The following is a 20,131-nucleotide window of genomic DNA, read 5'->3' on the forward strand; positions in this document are numbered from 1 at the left end:
TATTTAAGAGGAAAACCTCCCACCTACAAGAGGACTGTGAAAAACTGAGCAGGAAAGGCGTGGAGCAGGAGATCAGAAAACAAATCTAGGTCAAAATTCAGTGGAGGTCTAACCCAATCCATAGGGGAAAGAAAGCAAATAAAAAACCCAAAGAATAAGCAGGAGTGTACCAGCAGAGATCAGGCTAAGTCAGCAACTGCTCGACTTCAGGGAGCTCACCCTGGGGAATCTTTGTCTCCTTGCATCTCTGCCTGGAGAATATAAAGAAGAATATATTAAGGTTGACCAGTAAAACTTCTCAAAGTGTGAGAATACTACTCTGGATGTGTTAGTCGACTTTTTTGTCACTGTGACGAAATACCTGAGAAAATCAACTTAAAGGAGGAAAGATTTATTTAGGCTCATAGTTTCAAATGTTTCATTCCAAGGTAAGCTGGCCCCATTATTTCTGGGCTTGTGGTAAGGCACCACATCATGATGGGGAGGCGTGGCAGAGCAAACGCTCACCTCATAGTGGCCAGGAATCAGAATGGAAGGGGCCAGGGACAAGACAAAGTCCCCAAGGACATGACCCCAGGGATCCACTCCCTTGAAACAGGTCCCTCCTCCTAAATCTGTCAATGGATTCAACCAGGGAGGAGCTCAGAGACTTTGGGATCCAATAGCTTCCCCAAATCCCACCTCTGAATTTTGCTGCAGTGGGGACCAAACCTTCAACCCATGAGCCTTTGAGGGCTACTCTAGGTCCAAACTATAACACCCTGTCACTCAAGTCACAAAATTGAAGAACTTATATTGGTTCAGATCTAAAGCAAATGAGAAAAGAATTAAGTCCTAAGAAACATAATGGATGGACAGAGTGAATAGAACACGAATCTGCTCAGAACCCCTCTATCACCCTAGTTTTGACTTTCCAGGTGTGTCTTAGAGGTGGAATCACATGATATTTTGAGCCAGGCTTCTTTCACCCAACATAATGGCTTTGAGAAGATCTGAGTGGTTGTGGGTTTCAATAGCTTGGTTCTTTCTATTGCAGAGTAGAATTTCATAGCAGAGCCAGATCACAGTCATTTTATCCATTCACTCACTGGAGGACATTTGGGCTGTTTGCAGTTTAGGGTTTGTACAAGTAAAGCCTATGCAAGGTTCTGTGTGAAAACAACTTTTCATTTCTCTAGGGGACTGTCGTGGTTTGGAAACGAGGTGTCCTCCTAAAGCTCCTGTGTTAATGCAGGAATTTTCAGAGATGGAATGATCAACTTATGAGAGCTTTAACCTAACCAGTTCCTTAATCCAGTTGATGGGTGAATAATTTGAATGGGAGTAACTGTAGGCAGGTGGGGCATGGCTGAAAGGGGGAGATGAGTGGGGTGTTTCCTGGAAGGGCTTCTTTTCTCTATGGCTCCCCCCATCACTGCTACCTGTCTATCATGAGGTGAGCTGCTGTCCTCCACCATGCCCATCTGTCAGGATATTCTACCTCATCTCAGGCCCAGAGCAATGGAGTTGGTCGACCGAGGACTGAACCTCCAAAATCATGATCCAAAACAAACTTTTCCTCCTTCAAGTTGCTCTTGTCAAGTATTTGAGTTACAGTGATACAAAGCTGACTGATGGAGGTCAAAGCCCAGGAGTGGGACTGCTGGGTCGTATGGTAAGTGTGCTTAACTCTAGAAGAAACTCTCAGGCCCTTTTCCAAAGGGCCTGGCCCCCTTTGCACTGTGTGAGTTCCCGTTCCCAGCACCTCACCACCGTCTCCTAGGGCTGTCAGGGTTTGATTTTTCTCCCAGGTTGTCTCCTGACCCTGTGTGACTTTTTTCTCTCTTGGGATCTTTGGGGAATGAATGCATCATAAAAACAAAAGCAAGCCGGGAAGGTAGTTCAGCTATGGAGTTTGTGTGCTTAGCATACACAAAGCCTTGGGTTCCATCCCCAGCTTTACAAACAAGCAAAAAATAAAAACAAGGATTAACACTTTGTCCCTTCTTTCATATGTGCAAGAGTAAGGATAGAACGGCAAGGAAAAAAATCCATACATCCAAAATAGCAATCAAATGTTTAGGCTTCATGATCACAAGGGGTTTAAGACCAGATGTTATAAAGGAAACAAACAAAAATAATGGCTCTTCTCTGACAAGAAGACCACACAAAGGTCACTGGCACATTAGAGGGTTGGGACTATTCACCTTTCTCTTATATCTACAGGGGATTGGTTTTGTGGATCCCCAAATCTGCAGATGTTCAAGTCTCTTATATAAAGTGGCACAGTATTGGTGTATAATCTACAGATTTTCCTCAAGAGAAAAATTTAGGATTTCCAGAACTCTTTCGTTCTAGAAAGAGACAATGCCTTTGAAGTAGACTGTGTAACCCAAATTCAGAGGCTAAATGTCTGAATTGTCTTGTCAACTAGACATTCATTATGGCAAAAAATACACTCTTCTGTACGCTTTAAACCTCTAAATTACTTACAATGCCTAATACAATGTGGATGCTATGTAAATAGTTGTTATACTGCACTATTTAGAAAACAAGGCCTAGGGGCAAAAAAGTCTTTGCGTGTTCCATAGAGATATATTTTTTCCAAACATTGCCAATCCATGGTCAGTTCAATCAGTGGATGAGGAACTCAGAGAAACAGAGATTCTGCTCTGTCTTTTAACCCTTGGGAACATCTCTACTGGGTGATCTCTCCACGGGGTTACCACAAAATCTATTATCTTGGGTGACGACTGTCACCACAGCTTGCCTCTGAAGACCCATGAGAGCTCTTCTCTCTGTGCTCCTGTCCCCGTTCCTTTACCTGGAAGCCTTGTGTTGGATCACCAGGCTTGCTCATGTTTATTTGGCATCCACAAGTAGGCCTTTGGACAGTCTGAATCTAATACTCCAGTTTACACACACACACACACACACACACACACGCACACACATGCGCGCAGTAACACACACCTGTGCTCACAATGTATATTGGTCATTACAACAAACTGAATCAACAGTAAACTAGAAACTAGGCAGAAATACTGACCACTACAAGTGCAATGGGCTAGATTACCCTTGACCAGTCTTAGGGGAACTCAACTTTTCTCCTCCTATAAAATGAAGAGTGATATCACAGTGTGGCCAAGCACACTTGGCTTGTCCTAAAAAAGCTTGGAGGGGAAAGGATCCTTCAGGGAAGGATGTTTGAGAGGAAGCAACTGGGAATTTAAGCCCTCTCTGTTTCAGGCTCAGAAACACAGCACCCAGGGCCTGTTTATGACCCACCGATATTCCCAGGCTAATGCATGGAAGGTCCCAACTCCTTCCCTATCAATCAACCAAGAGTGGGAGAGTGCATCAAGTTTGCTGAGTTGTAAGTTTTGCAGAGAGACAAAATTGGCAGTAATTTCAAGCAGTGATTCCTAAGTAATACCAAGTGGCATAACACTTTGGTCTGAAATTTGACAAGAGCACAAGCTGGAAAGCTGATGGAAATAGGGTGAAGAATTTTAACCGAAACATTACAAAATTTGAAAGAAAAATTTCTGACTGTAATCTCATCGAAAGGAAAACATCTGCAGCTGTATAACAGGAGGTAATAGATAAATAACTCAGAGAGTATACCTACCAATTGAACAAGAACAAATTGTCTCACAGAAAATAACAAGATGGGTTTGCAAAGCCTCAGGGCCCTCAAGAGTCAATGATCAGTGAATGAATGCTTAGCACTAGACAAAAACTCTTGTCATTTGGTGCAACTATTGTATACACTATATAGATAAAATCAAAGACTCTGGACATCTGTGGATATCTTTGTAGATCATAGTTCTTTCTCCTTGGATGATCACAGTTATTTAACACATCCAAGTGGAAGATTCCAGCCTCCACTATTTGGGTTAATATCATTGACCAATCAAAACTATTTAGTCTTGCTATTCACAAACTGGGTTTTTTCTTAAAATAATAAAATCAGAAATTGAGTGTTTTAGAAGTGATCAAATATGTTTTCAATGAAAAATGATACCAGATACCAACAGATTTTCCTCATGAGAAAAATTTAGGATTTCCAGAACTCTTTCTTTCTAGAAAGAGACAATGCCTTTGAAGTAGACTGTGTAACCCAAATTCATGAGGCTATGTCAACTAGAAATTCATTATGGCAAAAAATAAAATTAGATTATTATGTCACATCATCCTCAAATAATTCTTGATAGATTAGACATAAATGTGAAAATGAAAAAGCTTAATATATTAGAAAAATTTAGGAAAATATGTTTTAAGACCCTCAGATGAGGAAATATACAGAAAGGACACACCCGATCATAAAAAAACTATACACCTGATATCATTAATATAAAAATCCTGCTGAACCAAGATAACAGAGAGAACATGAAAATACAGGTTAAAGAGTGAGAAAAGATATCCAAAATGCATATAATCAAAGTACATAAAGAAATCCTACAAACCAATTGTGTTAGTCAGCTTTCCATTGCTATGACAAAATGACTGAGGAAAACAACTTAAGGGAGAAAAAACTTCTTTTGGCTCACAGATTCAGAGATTTCAGTCTATGGTTGCTTGAATCCACTGATTGTTGGCTTTTGATGAGGCAGAGAATCATGGTAGGGAGCAAGTCCTGAAGTTTGGCTGCTCACCTCCTGGTAATTGGAAAGAAGAGAGAGGAGGGTGCCGGGGACACAATACAGTTCCCAAGGACATGCCTCCAAAGACCTACTCCCTTCAACTAGGTTCCACGTCCTGCAGTTTCCATCACCTCCCAATAATCCACTCAGATGTTAATCCACTGATGAGGTTAGAGTCCTCATGATCAAACCACTTTCCAAAGTCCCACCTCTGAACATTGTTGTACTGGGGACCAAGCCCTTAATACACGAGCCTTGGGGGATAATCCACATCCAAACTTTAACACCAACGAAAATAGGATGACATCTCACCTAGAAGTAATGGGACAAAGGATATAAATAGAAAACTTGCAGAAAAAAAATTGAAATATTACATAACTACTTATAAAAACAGTCTCATGAGAAGTGTGTGCTCAATTCCTTGGCCCATTTATTGATTGGGCTATTTGTTTTCTTGGTGTTAAGATTTTTGAGTTTTTTATATATTCTAGAGATTAGACTCTCTCTGATGTGCTTAGGGTAAAGATTTGCTCCCATTCTGTAGGCTCTCCATTCACCTCACTGATTGTTTCTTTTGCTGAGAAGAAGTTTTTTAGTTTGAATCCACCCCATTTATTGATTCTTGATATTAACTCTTGTGCTATACGAGTCTCATTAAGGAAGTTGGGGCCAATATCCCACATGTTGAAGATTAGGGCCTACTTTTTCTTCTAATAGACGCAGTGTCTATGGTTTAATTCCTAGGTCCTTGATTCACTTTGAGTTGAGTTTTGTGCATGGTGAGAGATAGAGGCTTAATTTCATTTTATGGCATATGGATTTCCAATTTTCCCAGTACCATTTGTTGAAAAGGCTGTCTTTTCTCCGATGCATGCTTTTGGTGCCTTCTTCAAATATAAAATAACTGTGATTATGTGGATTAGTCTCTGTGTCCTCTATTCTATACCATTGGTCTACAAGTCTATTTTGGTGCCAATACCATGCTGGCGAGGATGGGGGGAAAAGGCACACTCATACATTGCTGGTGGGACTGAAAATTGGTGCAGCCAATCTGGAAAGCAGTATGGAGATTCCCTGGAAAACTAGGAATGGAACCACCATTTGACCCGGCTATCTCATTCTCGGTCTATTACCCAAAGGACTTAAAAACAGCATACTGTTGGGGAGACAACCACATCAATGTTTATAGCATCACAATTCACAATAGCTAAACTGTGGAACCAACTTAGATGCCCTTCAGTAGATGAATGGATAAAGAAAATGTGGTATATATACACAATGGAATATTACTCAGCATTAAAAAAGAATAAAATCATGGCATTTGCAGGTAAATGGATGAAGCTGGAGAATATAATGATAAGTGAAATTAGCCAATCCCCCCAAATCAGATTCTGAATGATTTTTCTGATTTAAGGACGATGAGCCATAATATGCTGTAGGGGGGGTCGGGGGGCAGGGATGGGAGGCTTAAACGAACTCTAACTAGAGCAAAGGGGAAAAGGGGAGGGAGTGGAAGAGAGGGGGAACAGGGGTAGGAAAGACGGTGGAATGCAATGGTCATCATTACCCTAAGTACTTGTATAAAGACACAAAGGGTGTGACTCTACTTTGTGTATAACGAAAGATATGAAAAATTGTGCTCTATATGTGTAATATAAATTGTAATGCATTCTGTTGTCAGATATACCTAATTAAGATTTTTTAAAAATCTAAAAAGAAAAAAAATAATCTCATGAACAGCCTGAGAAATGCAAATTAAAACCATAGTGAGCAACGGTTTTGTATTCATCAGATTGGTAGAAAACCTTGTTTCCAATATCTTTGGAAACTCATTCATTGAGGTGTAAACTCATACAACTGCTCTGGAAAATCTTTCAACCTCTTGTGAAGCTGTATCTTTACATACCTTTTGGCCCATTTCATGTTTTGGGCAATATTGGAAATTTTTTGCTAAGTGTGTGCAAGAAAATAGATAACAGAATGTTCTCTATACTATTGCTTATAATAGTGAAAAAAATTAAAACAACCCAAATGCCTATCAATGGAGAATGTTCATTCAATTAAATACAAATAATTAAATACAAATAATTAACTTAATTGAATACAAATAATTAAAAGAGTAAGCCAGTGCTGTAGGTATCAAAAAAGATATGTTTCAAAACCAAAGTGAGCTATGGAAAACACACACACACACACACACACAAACACAATTTGCAAAGACTTAGTGTAACCCACAAAAACCACAAAATTTTAAAAAGCATTTTTTTCTAGAAAGCGAGGAAGAGAAGGCAGAATGGTTTTCTAAGGAATTTTGATAGCCTTCATTATATTTTATACCCTAAAATATTGTTACCTGAAGCAAAATATTAGGTTTTGAAAAGACTGGGTTATGGATACTAGGATGCCATTATATTATTCTGTGTAATTTTCTTTTCTTTCTTTCTTTCTTTTTTTTATTTTTTGGTACTGAGGATTAAATCCACCCAGAAACGCTTTACCAATAAGCTACATCCCCAGCCCTTTTTATTTTATTTTATTTTTTAAATTTTGAGACAGGGTCTCACTAAGTTACTGAGGGTCTCACTAAGTTGCTGAGGCTGGATTTGAACTTGGAATCCTCCTGCCTCAGCCTCCTGAGCTGCTGGGATTAAAAGCATGCACCATTGTGCCCAGCTTATGCTGTGTAATTTTCTGTATGTTTGAAACATTGCATCACAAAAATGTATTGTGGATTTTAGTCATCACAATAATTTCAGTCATTCGCTATAATTTAACAAACCTAGTCGGGAATAGTTTCGCAGCCTTTGAGTTTTTATAAGATGGATACTTTTAAAGACTATCATTTTTGGTATTTTTTAGGATATTCTTTTTGTGGGGTTTGTTTGATGCCTCCCATGATTAGAGTCAAGTCGTATTGACACTGTGCAGATATGTCCTTTTCAGGTCCACATTTGGTGGCATGTGCTGTCACTCACTGGTGATGCTAATTTTGATCGTCCAGTGAATCTAGGGTCTGATTTATCCATTATACAATTATTTTCTGTCTTACAATACAGTGAGTAATCTGTGGTGGAACCCTAGGATCTGCTCCTCACCATAACAGACCCCCAAATGATTTATCATCCATCGGTCTTCCTGGTGGACTCCAGAGTGTTTGGCTGCTGTAATGTGGTGATTTGCCCAATTCCCTTCAAATTTATCACTTGGCCCTCAGCATTCCATAAACAGGAGCTTTTCCCTTCCATCCATCCAAATATCCATCCATATCTATCTATCATCTACTTATCATCTATCACCAGTATAGATTCTTGGATTCCCATTTATTCCCAATGGTTTAATTCATTCCATCCTTAACCATTTTGGTGCTCAAATTATCTCAGATTTAGCTATGGTATCCCCTTAAACCTTACCAATAGGACATAGTCTGTGACTTTAAAATCTTTGGCTTCTTTTTCTTTGCCAATATTCCAGAAGTTTCTCCTGCCATCTTTGCCCCCCGACCCCCCCTACAGCATATTATGGCTCATCGTCCTTAAATCAGAAAAATCATTCAGAATCTGATTTGGGGGGATTGGCTAATTTCACTTATCATTATATTCTCCAGCTTCATCCATTTACCACAGGACATTCTATCTAAGGACTATATATATTCATAATTTATTGATAAGTTTTTTATTTCCACTTTTGGTCTTATTATAATATTCCTTTGGAATACAGTTAGTTTCAGTTTCAGGTATTTTCCCCTTCTTTCTCATTCTCATATGTTAATACTATTTTTTGATGATGTGGAACACAGGCATATGCTTCTGAAAGTCAGAACCACGTAGGAGAAATAGTGTCACTGTCTTCAGTATCCCTTCCACCTCATCTGTCCCCACCCGCCTGCTACTTATAGGTAACGCCCTCAGTGTTTTCTGGTATATCATTCCCACATTTTGAGGGGGTCATCTTTGCAAACATGAGCATACATATATATGACTTCTTATTTCCCCTTCTTTCTTACATAACATATAACATACCATGTATTCCCATGTTTGCTTGGCTTTTATCACCCAACTATGTATCTTGTAGATCACCCCAAAGAGATCTTCACTCTTTTTTTAAAAACAACTGCATAGCATTTCTATGAACATAGAGTTTTTGAACTTTAGACCTGACTTGATAGGAAAAGAATAGAAAAAGAAGAGAACACAGGTCTTCTACAGTGTAGAAAAAAGGCTGTTTTTTGTTGTTGTTTGTTTGTTTGTTTTGTTTTATTTAATTTTAATCCTGTCACCCAGGACTCGGGCAGTGGTCCAACACCAGTCAATGTACCAGGACGGGTTGTAAGCCCGAATCTTGTGGTTTCTCTTTCCATTCAATTTCAACCTTCTTTCAGGAGATACAGAGGAAGCAAGAGAAAAATACACATCTATCTGTTTAATCCAGGACAAACAGGATTTCTAAACTAGAATGAGACCCAAAACTTGACATGACTATACTTTGTACTCGATCCATCTGTAATAGTTCATAAAATTCAAAATGTACATTAAATGAAATGATGCTTAATGAATGCTCAGTTTATCGGCCTAATATGTGTATTTCTACTAGAAAGAAATTAAAATATTCCCTATAAGAACCACTGCAATACAGAATTTTTTTAAACTCTTAACCTGCTTTCCTGTTTCATTGTATAAGAACTATTAATCAGACCTTTTGGCACGAAGTTGAAAAATAAGGAGTCTTAGATGCTCTTTTTTGCTGTCACCTTTGTCCCCTGGTCCACGGGGAGGAAAACTTCATAAATAGACTTATCATTTAATGACATAATATGTAAACCAATAATGAATGCTCTGCTGTCTTTTCTGTTTCCTTATATTTCCTACAGTGAAATGGGCTCCAGTGAGGGAGATGGAACCGACTAGTGATTTTGTGTGTACATTTGGTTCTACACCTTTGACAGTTACCAGTTCATTCTCATCCAGGTTAGCTGTCTGCAGATTTTTTAAAGTGGTAACAGGTACATCTGTTAACCAAAGCATTGAGCTTGTTTGGTGAATTTTCATCCTGATTTGCTTTTCTGGGCAACCACACATGGATGTGGTATGGAACGTCTCTCATTCCTTTGGTCTAGACAGCTTTGTTGAGCACAGTACCATTGTACATCTCCTTAGTGGCAAATATCTGGGTATTGCTGAATGCCCAAAGGGGTGCACTTCTCAAGGTCCACTCCGTGCATGTGCTTGTGAATGTTGGTGGTGTATTCTTGGGTCACTGCCTGGGAGATCACAGAATGGCCCTTCTTCTTGCCATCCTTTTGTAAGATCCCTTCTGCAGGGTGCAAGTTGGAAGGAAAAGGATGGGGGATTGTGTCCTAATAGTGATTTAAAAGAAGCAGCTTGTCCATTTAATTAAGAAAATAAAGATAAAAAATGTTATTATTGGGATGCAGTTTGTGTTTTATTATCCTAGCTACTGATAATAAATGAGGTTTTGGACTGCTGTTCTTGCTCTGTAATTCAGAGAAGGATAATACAGAATAGCAGTTTTATGCATTTCTGGGCTGAAAGAGCCCTAGTTGTTCAAAACAGGTTCTCAATCAGCCTTCCATACTATTTTTCTGAGACAGTGATGCCTTTGGTTCTTGGAGCCATGGGAACTATTAGCTTAGCCACTTCTGCCAATCAAGTGACCTCAAGCATCTTGCACAATACCATCAATTTCTGTGGGTACTGTGACAGGAAAAAGGATCAGAAGTGGTGTCTTATAAGACAAAAGTCATTTCCTGTGTGATTGCATTAAGCAGCAAAAAGCCTCTTCCAACAGTAAAATTTCGAATGATCTTTTTAGGTACTTTCAAACAGAAAATACAGCTTAGATCAATGCAGGCAAACCAACAGTGACTTTTCGAATGCCTGAATGTACTGTACCTAAAAATAATCCACAAAGCCTGGAAAGTCTGCCCCTCCTAAGAACACTTTCAGGGAATAGTTCTCAACTTCGGATGTACATGAGAAAGACTGGGGCACTTTTAAAAAATGTCAGTGTCCCAGCTATAACCTACAGACATTCAGTTAGAATCCCTGAGGTCAGGCACCCGTATTTCTGAAAATTCTATCCAACCACAGGATTCCCATGTATACCCAAGGATGGAAACCTCTCGAAGAGCAGGAATTTATTTCATTACCTTCTCATTTCTTTTGCAAGGACCTTCATAATTGTCTCATGTAGTAACAATGCTGGTGCATCTGAGTTTCTGCCAGGCATCGTGAGACCTTGTTACGTAGGTCTATTACTTTTTCTTTTGAAATGTCCCAGGTAATTTGAGTGTTCATCTAGGGCTGAGAATCACTGGCATAGTGTATGAATTATTCCATCAGTATTGTAAACTTGCCCAGTACAGTCATGACTGGCTCAACAAGAGCCACACATTCTGAAAAATTAATCATAAGCCAATATTGTCATGGTGTGAACATCATAGAGTGTATTCATACAAACTAGATGGCTACAATGTCACTAGGAAATATAATCTTATGAGGCCACCCTTGTGTATGAGGCCCATCATTTGCCAAAACATTTTGTGTCATATGATGGTTCCAAAACAGAATTATTATTACTATTATTAGTAGTAGTATTTGGTACCAGGGGCACTTAACCACTGAGTCACATCCACAGCCCTTTTTATTTTTTCTTTTGAAACAGGGTCTCACTACATTGCTTAGAGCCTCACTAAGTTGCTGAGGCTGGCATCAGCTTGTGATCCTCCTGACCCAGCCTCCCAACCCACTAGGATTACAGGCATGTGCCACCTCACCCAGCTAGAGAATTTTTCTTAATACTAATGATATAAATTGTAAAAATTGTCAGATTCATGATGCAATTGCTGGTGCCAAACCCCGACAAAACAGATTCAGAGAAAGGTTATGTAGAGAAAGGATGTCATTTGCAAGTTGCCCGATAACAGGAAATATTGCAAAAAAAATTACGCAAAAACTACAAGCTTGCACCAAGGTCACCCAAACTGACACATAAATACTTCTGCAAGGACCTCTGTTCAGCAACTACCTGTTCAACCTCAGACGGACCACCCTTGTTATTGATTCATGAACACCCTTGTAACTGATTCTGTGGCCAAAGATTATTGCATTAAAAGAACATCTGCAATCCTCCTGCTTTTGCCTTTAAAAACCTCCCTGGCCTCAACCACTTTGAATACACGCAAAGTTTACTTGACATGCATGTGTGCATTACCATTGCAATGCTATTCCAGAATAAACGTATTAATCTTTGGAAGATCTCTCTGTTTGTTATTTCGAGTGACAAAGCAGTGCTTTGATCTGCGTGGTGGTCCTGAATTGAGGCCCATTTGTACTGGGTACGCGTGCTCTATATACTGCATTGCTACACAATGCTTAGAGTATTAGTTCTAGCTTTACTATAGCCAAACTTTCTTATTATGAAAAAAGATTTATTAAACTACCACTGTTACTTTTGTGAGAATATACAAATCACAGAATTGTGATATTTAAACTATAAAAACTAAAATAATGTTTTAATTGAAAAAAAATCTTATTCATTTATTTATTGTGAGGTTCTAGGAATTAAACCATGTCTCATGCATGCTAGGCAGGTGCTATACCACTGAGCTACATCCCTACCCCTCGAAAAATATCTAAAAATGGAGTTTGCCTGTGCTTGCCTCCTTGAAATGGTGGTTCTTAGTTTACTCAGAGTTGTCTTTTAAACTTTAAATATTGTCATTTAACTCATGGAACCTTGAAAAATGAGGTATTTAAAAAACATAACTAAAGAAATAATGATTTACATATTTAATCTTCCAGAAGTAATACAACAGTCACAAATGAATATTACCTGCTCTACAATTCTAATAAAAGCCAAATGCTAAGTCTTGACAAACTTCTAACATTAAGTATAATTTGGGGGGATTGTGGTGCTAATTTTAACTGACTTCACAGAAAGTCATAGACCTTATTTTCCTTTGTTCAACCAGATGAACAGATGGGAAACCACGAAGGTTTCCAGCTTGTGGTTTTCTCTCCCTTGGCCTCTACATCCCAATCTTTCTAATACCTGAAGGAGGCATCTCTACTGGTTAAGAAAAAATTCACTTGATATGTATGATTGCTGTGTCTGGATAGAAATTAACAGGATGAGCACTTGATGTGATTATGTTGTTTAGAGGTGCGTTTTAGGGAACCCATAAGGTTTAAAGTCATTAGTGTGGAGTCTTATATTTGAATCTTGGTGGCCTTATTTTTGCCATTTTTTTTCTTCAGTGCTGGGGATTGAACCCAGGACCTCACACATGCTAGGCAAGGGCTCCACCACTGAGCTACCACCTAGCCTCTCCTGGTAGCTTTTCAAGAGAGACAGAGACCAGAAGAGAGCCACATATACACACCCTCCCAGTCTTTTGCTATATAATGCCAGCAAGAACACCCTCACCACATGAGGCTCTGAACTTGGATCAGAACTATGAATCAAAATAAGCTTTTTTTTTTTTTTATATAACTTACCCATTCTGTGTGGTGTTGTGTAGTTAGCAACAGAAATGGACTAATGAGATGATATCCTTGGGTTTTCTCTTTTTCTTTTTTAGTACCAGGGATTGAACCAGGGGTGCTTTACCACAGAGCCACATCCCAAGCCCTTTTTTTGATGGGGGGATGGTACTAGGGATTGAACTCAGGGGCACTCAACCGCTAAGCCACATCCCCAGCCCTATTTTGTATTTTTATTTAGAGACAGGGTTTCACTGAATTGCTTAGCACCTCACTTTTGCTGAGGCTGGCTTTGAACTTGCAATCCTCCTGCCTCAGCCTCCTGAGCCACTGGGATTACACGCCTACGATTAAAGGCCCACATCAAGGTGATTCATTTGTTACTCGTTACTTCAACAACATTTTGAAACAGCTTCTCTTTTCTTTTGAAACTCAACTGTGTGCTACCTTTTTTCTCAGGGAAAAAAAAATAATTAAAGAGGCTCAACAGCATGGGTTCTCTGCATCAGCTTCTGAGCAGCATCTACTAAAAAATGTGATCCAGGACAAATGTTTAGGAAGTCCACGGGTTCTCCAACTTGCTGCTGCTGAACAGGGACTGAAAAGTGAGAGCTGGTCTGCCGTGCTTCCCAAGCCCCAGTTGAACTTAACTAGGTTTTCCATCTGGAGATAGACAATTATCAAGTGACTTCAGATGCAATGACATATGTGGAGTGCTTCTACTGGACACATCTATGGTCGTGTTTCTGATGAAAATAAGGTTGGACTGACTCATTTCCTGAATCATTTAAAAATTCAGTTGCTTAAAATAAATCAAACATCCTAGGCAAAACCCTGCTCCTGATCGGGTGATCCCGCAAAGGGACTTTCAGGAAGCCCTAGGGTTGGGGAATAAATGCATCATGCTGACTTTTTAGGTCTTAGTTTAAAATGGAAATATTGATATGCTACACTGTAAGCTGGCAACCCTTAAATAATTAATTCATGACTTGAAAATATCTTGTGGTTTGCATAAAAGGGACTTTATTTTGAGAATGAAATACTATAAAAATAGGTTCGTGGTTCTTTAATAAATCCCTGATAATCTCCAATTTCTTAAAATCACATATTATTCCATCAACAAAAAAGAGATGTTAAGCATGTATTTTCAAATGCACATATATACATAAGGACAAATAAAAGTTATGGGGAAAGGTAAAATATCCAAACAAAAGTTCTAATATTTTTTCCTACCCCAGTGGATATTGTATTGGAAATTATTGCTTCATGCTAGTTGTTGTATTTAAAATTTTTTTTAAAATTTTTATTATTTATGGTGCTGGGGATTGACCCTAGGGCCATATACATGCCAGAAAATTCTCTACCATTGAGCCATATCACCAGCCTTGTTATTGTATCTTAAAAATAATAACAGCTAATACTTACTGAATGCTTAAAATATGCTGTACTTTATCTAATAGTTCACATCATCTCATCTAAACCTCAAATACCTTGCTGTGGTCTGAATATTTGTCTCCCAATAATATACATGTCAGAATCCAGTGAACAGCATGATGCTATTTGGAAGTGGGGCCTTTGGTAGGGGATTAGACTGTGAAAGTGCACACCCCCTCCCTTTAATGTCCATATAAAAGAAGCCCCAGAGATCTCCCTTGCTCCTTCTGCCATGAGAGGTTGCAGCAAAGAATACCATCTAGAAATCAGGTTGTGGCCCTCACCAGACACCAAATCTTTTATTTAAAGTTAAAATTTTATTTATCTATTTTTCTTTATATATTTTTTTTTGTACCAGGGATTGAACCCTGGGTTACTTAACCACTGAACCATATCCCCAACCCTTTAGATAGGGTCTTGCTAATTGCTTAGGGTCTCACTAAATTGCTGAGGCTGGCTTTGAACTTGCCATCCTCCTACCTCAGCTTCCTGGGATTATAGGTGTGCACCATCGTGCCCAGCTGTTTTTACTGATCTGTAAAAATATAAAAATTGTACCTATGCATGGGGTATCACATAATATTTTAACATGTACACTGTGTAATGTTGAAACCAGGTTAAACCTATCTAGCTCCTCAAACATTTATCACCTCTTTGAAAACTTTCAAATGTTTTTTCTTAGCTTTTTGAAATGTACATTATAATATTATTTCCTACAGTCACCCTACTCTTTCAACAGCACACCAGAACTTCTTGTTCTATCTAACGGTAACTTGGTACCCATTGATCAACCTTTTCCTGTCCTTCCATCCCTCTTCTACTTCCGTGGCCTATTATAACCACCATTTCATTCTCAAATCTATGAGATCAGCTTTTTTATATTCTATATGAATGAGATCACATAGTACTTCTCCTTCTGTGTCCCCTGTGCCCAGATGTCTGCGTTGCTGGCCTGTGGTCAGACACTGAGTGATTCTCCTGGCTCTAGACAGATTCACTGTGAATGGATTAGCTCCAGGATCCTATGTCACCCCTGTGGCCACCAATGTCGCCAAGCTGTGTCACACCCTGAGCCAACAACCCAACAAGACCAGCACAGCAGTTGGGTAGGACCAAGGCCCACACTTCTGTGGGTTGCCTATTGCTACCAGACACTAAATCTGATCTTAGACTTTCGACCTCCAAAACTATGAGAAATAAATTTCTTTTGTTTACAAACCTCTGAGCCTGGGGGATTTTGTTATAGCAACCTGAATGGATTGAGACACAACTATACAAACCTAATGATTCATTTTCCCCGTTGTCCAGATGGACAACGTATGTCATAGGAGATTAAATGGACAAGGTATGTGATAGGAGATTAAATGGACAAGGTATGTAATAGGAGTGTGTCATCAATTCTGACATTTGCATGGCCTGAACGGAGAGGCCACATTCTTAATCATTGTCGTGTAAAAATGACCTTAGTTTCTGAGTGTGTCTTTGAATTTCATTTCTTCTTGTTTTAAAAGTTATGAAATATGGTTTAAAAATATAAATGGCAAATAATGCACAAAAAGAATGAAAAAAGTCTTCTAGCCCACCTAACTTGACTTCCAAGTCGCTTGCCAAAATGTTCTAGATACCATGATATCGAACATAAGAAGAAAAGTTCTTCTTAGAAGTGCAACTGAGTTATATTTGCCTCTTATTTGGGTTCCATTTTTTGGAAATGGCAGGGTAGCTTATATTGAACCAATCCTCCTGCAGATGACAGTTACAGGCGAAATATTAAAAAACATAATTTTTAAAAATATACATACAACTCTCCAATGTTACTGGAAAGATCAGAATAGGAACTGGCACTTGGAAGATTTGGATCCTGGGAGAGTCCAGCTTTCATGACCTTTAGCCTTTAGGCAAGCTGTGGTTTCTACTCTGTAGAGTGGCTACACCTCAGAAAACTGCAGACCCCTTGAGGATCCAAAGGAGAACAATTCTGGGGAGAGTATAACAATCAGAGAACAAGGGGGTGGTAAGGAATCTCAGAAAGGAGAAAGTCACAGAACAGGTGTTCCAAATGATTGTGAATGCTGTCCAAATCTCTAGCTGACCCCTGTTTTATGCACATTCATGGAAGATTCCAGGTAATGCAGCTAAGGTTAAAAGAACTCGCAAGAGACTTCAGTGACTCCCCTCTGCAAGAGAGGCAGCATTTGTGTTCAGGTATGTGTCTGCTAGAACAAAAATGTCACACTGCTCAGGAGAACACAATCGAGTCTAGGATAACGACTATCATAATGTCCAGAGTACAGTCCAAGATTATTACACCTATGAAGAAACAGGAAAATGTGACCAATCGCAAATGAAAGCAATTCTCAAACTTTTTGGTCTAAGGACCTTTTACATTCTTAAAAATTATTGAGAATCTCTGTTAATTTTTTGTTATGTAGATTATGTATATAAATACTTACCTTATTAAAATGAAATTGGTAAAATATTAAATGTTTATAAATTTATTTAATAAGAACAACAATAATAAAACCATCATACATTAACCTAAATAAAATATTTTCATGAAAATAATTATATTTTATGAAACAAAACAATTAGAAGCCCTGCAGAGTTTATAGGGTTTTTTTTTTTAATGCCTTACTCAATAGGACAACAAGGTTCTTATAGTTGCTTCTAGATTCAATTTGCTGCAACATTTTGGTTTGAGCTATAAAGATAATCTGGCCTCATACAGTTGGAAAGATAGGAATATTTAATTTAATGACCTTTACAGATAATTGTGGATATTGCTTTTTCATATTACACTAAAATTTGACAGGTGGTAACTTCTTAAAGGTTATCTGCTCTGTGTAATCTGAAACTAGATCACAGACTGTTGTATTTCCTGTTCTATTATATTAAAATCCATCATTCTATATTGCACTATATTTATGTGTTATTTATTCTTTATAACCCTGAAAGGTGAACTTTCTTATCCCTACATTATAGTTAATTGTTTTTAAATTTATACAGTAAGTCATACAGATACTTTCTTTTGAAAACATAATCCCATGAGGGCAACAGGTGAACAAAGTAAAACATAGGTGTCCTGGTATGTCTTTATCACTGCAAACCTCTGTTAGCTTCATCACTTCTAACAGTGCTCTTGCATTCAGTATTATTAGTTAAATGCAAAGAACAAACGTGATCGAGAAAATTATCTGATCACAAGCAATCTGTCTATAACAGACTGGATGGAGGTTTGACATCTGAGAGCTGGGTGGGTGGCCCCGTAAATATAGGAACCAAGCTGGAGGCACAGTGACCACCAAACACCACCGTCTGGCTGCCTCTCAGCAAAGTCTCACCATTAACACTCAAGTGATTTTTCTGTCTGTGATATAAATGGAAAACCATGCAAAGAGACAATCATGGCCCTGATACAACAGTATAAAAAGAACAACACTGCAAAGTCTTGAAGTAGAATTCATTTTGCTGTTTTCTTGCGGGGAGGGAGATTTTTGACTTCTAGACAGTCACAAATCAAAGGGACAAATCAATTGCTCTGTCCTCTGTTTGCCAGGCTACTAAGGATCAGTGACTTAGCCAATGGCTATAGTTTTTGAACAGAAAGAAGCATCATACCATCAGTGCCTCCACTGTTAGGGTATCACATTTAGTGATGACAAAGACTTTAATGAGAATAGCTAGATGTTATAACTAGATGGATTTGACGTGGTTCTATGGTTCTGCGGCTTACTAGTGATGTGACCTTGCTTTCCTTGTCTGTGAGACAGGGTGCTTGTGGGCACAAGACAGGTATAGGCTGTTGGCACTATTGTTGCCCTGGACACAGCTTCAGATCCAGGGTAGTTCAGGATACAGGGTACAGGTCAGCAGAGCCGTTTACAAGAAACTGAGGAAGAATTCCTTTGTTAAAGAATGAGTTATATCTCTCCCAAATTCATGTGTTGAAATCCTAACCCCCTGTATTCGGATAAGAAGTAATTAAGAAGAAGGTTCGATGAGGTCTTAGGGGTGGAGCCTCACTGTGGTAGGAATGTGTCCTTATAAAGGGACCAAGGACATGCATGCACAGAGGAAAAGTCAGGCGAGGACACAGTGAGAAGGTGGCCTTCTGCAAACTAAGAAGATAAAACTCAGAAGAGACCAACTCTGAGAACTTTGATCTAGGACTTGCAGCCTCCATAACTACAAGGAAACAAAGTCTGTTCTATAAGCTGCCTAGTTTGGGATACTTGTTATGGCAGCTTGAATGAACAAATACACCCTCTCTAGTCCCCTTTACTGCACAAGAGCGGAGTTATAGAACAGAATTACCACCCACTGAACAAGTGCTTAAGGGGCTGGGAACAATGAACCCCAGGACCATAACAGGAGAGGGCTAAACTATAGACTTCTGGCTATCCCCTGACAGAGCAGGGACTCTAAGGGAGACACTATGTACCTTATAACCTAAGAGGGGTAAAGAATAACAAGTGGGTCCCTGAATCTTAGAATTTTATGGGCACATCTCATCCCAGAGGTGCTCCAACCAGGAGAGAATATTATATTATTGCAAAAGTAAGCAGACCTTTCACTTGTGATGAACCATGTCCCCATGAGCCCACTGTAAATTAAAAATGCATTTAATGCATCTAACATGCTGAATATCCTAGCCTAGCAACATTATATTGCAGAATCCCAGTTGTTCACCTTCACAATGGTGTGACTGACTGGGAACTGCACATCAACACTACTGCTGTTGTTGCCCAATATCGTAAGAGTGGGTATTGCTGCATATTGCTAGCATAGGAAAATATCCAAATTCAAATTCCATGTATGATTTTGTTATCTAGTGAGGACTTGCTCCCTGATGCTCAAAGAACAGTAGAGTTTTGCCAAAAGAAAAAGAAAAAGCTTTTTCTTTTTTTTTTAAGTGGGGGGAGGATGGTACACATGCTTTATTTGGAGGTGGTAGCTGCCCTGTGGTCTTCAATCTTCAGCCTTCTGGGTCTTTTCATAGTTCTTTTTTTATGTGCAGGCCAGACAAAGAAGGGCCAATGCCAACAGGTTAAGGCATTATGAGTGCATACTCACAAGAAAATGTTTATGACCTTGAGCACATACACTGAATCACAGTGTCTGTGACCTTAGCTAATATTAAAACATAGCCCACTGGAAGCCTCAGCAAGGGAAGCTAACTATTGCCATCTTGGGCCTGCCTTACAGGTAAGTAGGGGTATAGTGTCCCTGAGTATGTCTTAATCACATCAGGGAATCCATCAGCTGTTATTCATGAAGAACTCCTTCCTGGAAACACAGAAGATTCCCATCCCTCCTCTCTGAGAGAGCTCCACAAGCATCCTGGGGTCTCCTTCACTATCATTTCTTTGCAGCTGCCCAATATTGCATCTTTCATTAAGAAGAGCTTTTTTTTTGCACTGCTGACAGTCAAGGATCCCAGGACCTAGAAACTCAAATCTATTTCCTTATCAGTTGGTAACAGGGGAATTTTATAGAAAGGAAGATGAGAAATGGTGCTTTTTAGTTGGATGACAAGAAAGGTTGTGTATTTCTCTTTGTATGTCTGTGCAT

General features: G+C 39.0%; 1 pseudogene; it reads right to left on the reverse strand.

Annotated features, from left to right (window-relative positions):
* Window positions 1-215: 215 nt before the first annotated feature.
* LOC125615882 overlaps window positions 216-20,131 on the reverse strand; it is a 34,345-nt pseudogene continuing 14,429 nt past the window's right edge.

The sequence above is a fragment of the Marmota marmota genome, unplaced genomic scaffold (genome assembly GCF_001458135.2).
Source record: "Marmota marmota marmota unplaced genomic scaffold, marMar, whole genome shotgun sequence".
Taxonomy (NCBI): Eukaryota; Metazoa; Chordata; class Mammalia; order Rodentia; family Sciuridae; genus Marmota; species Marmota marmota.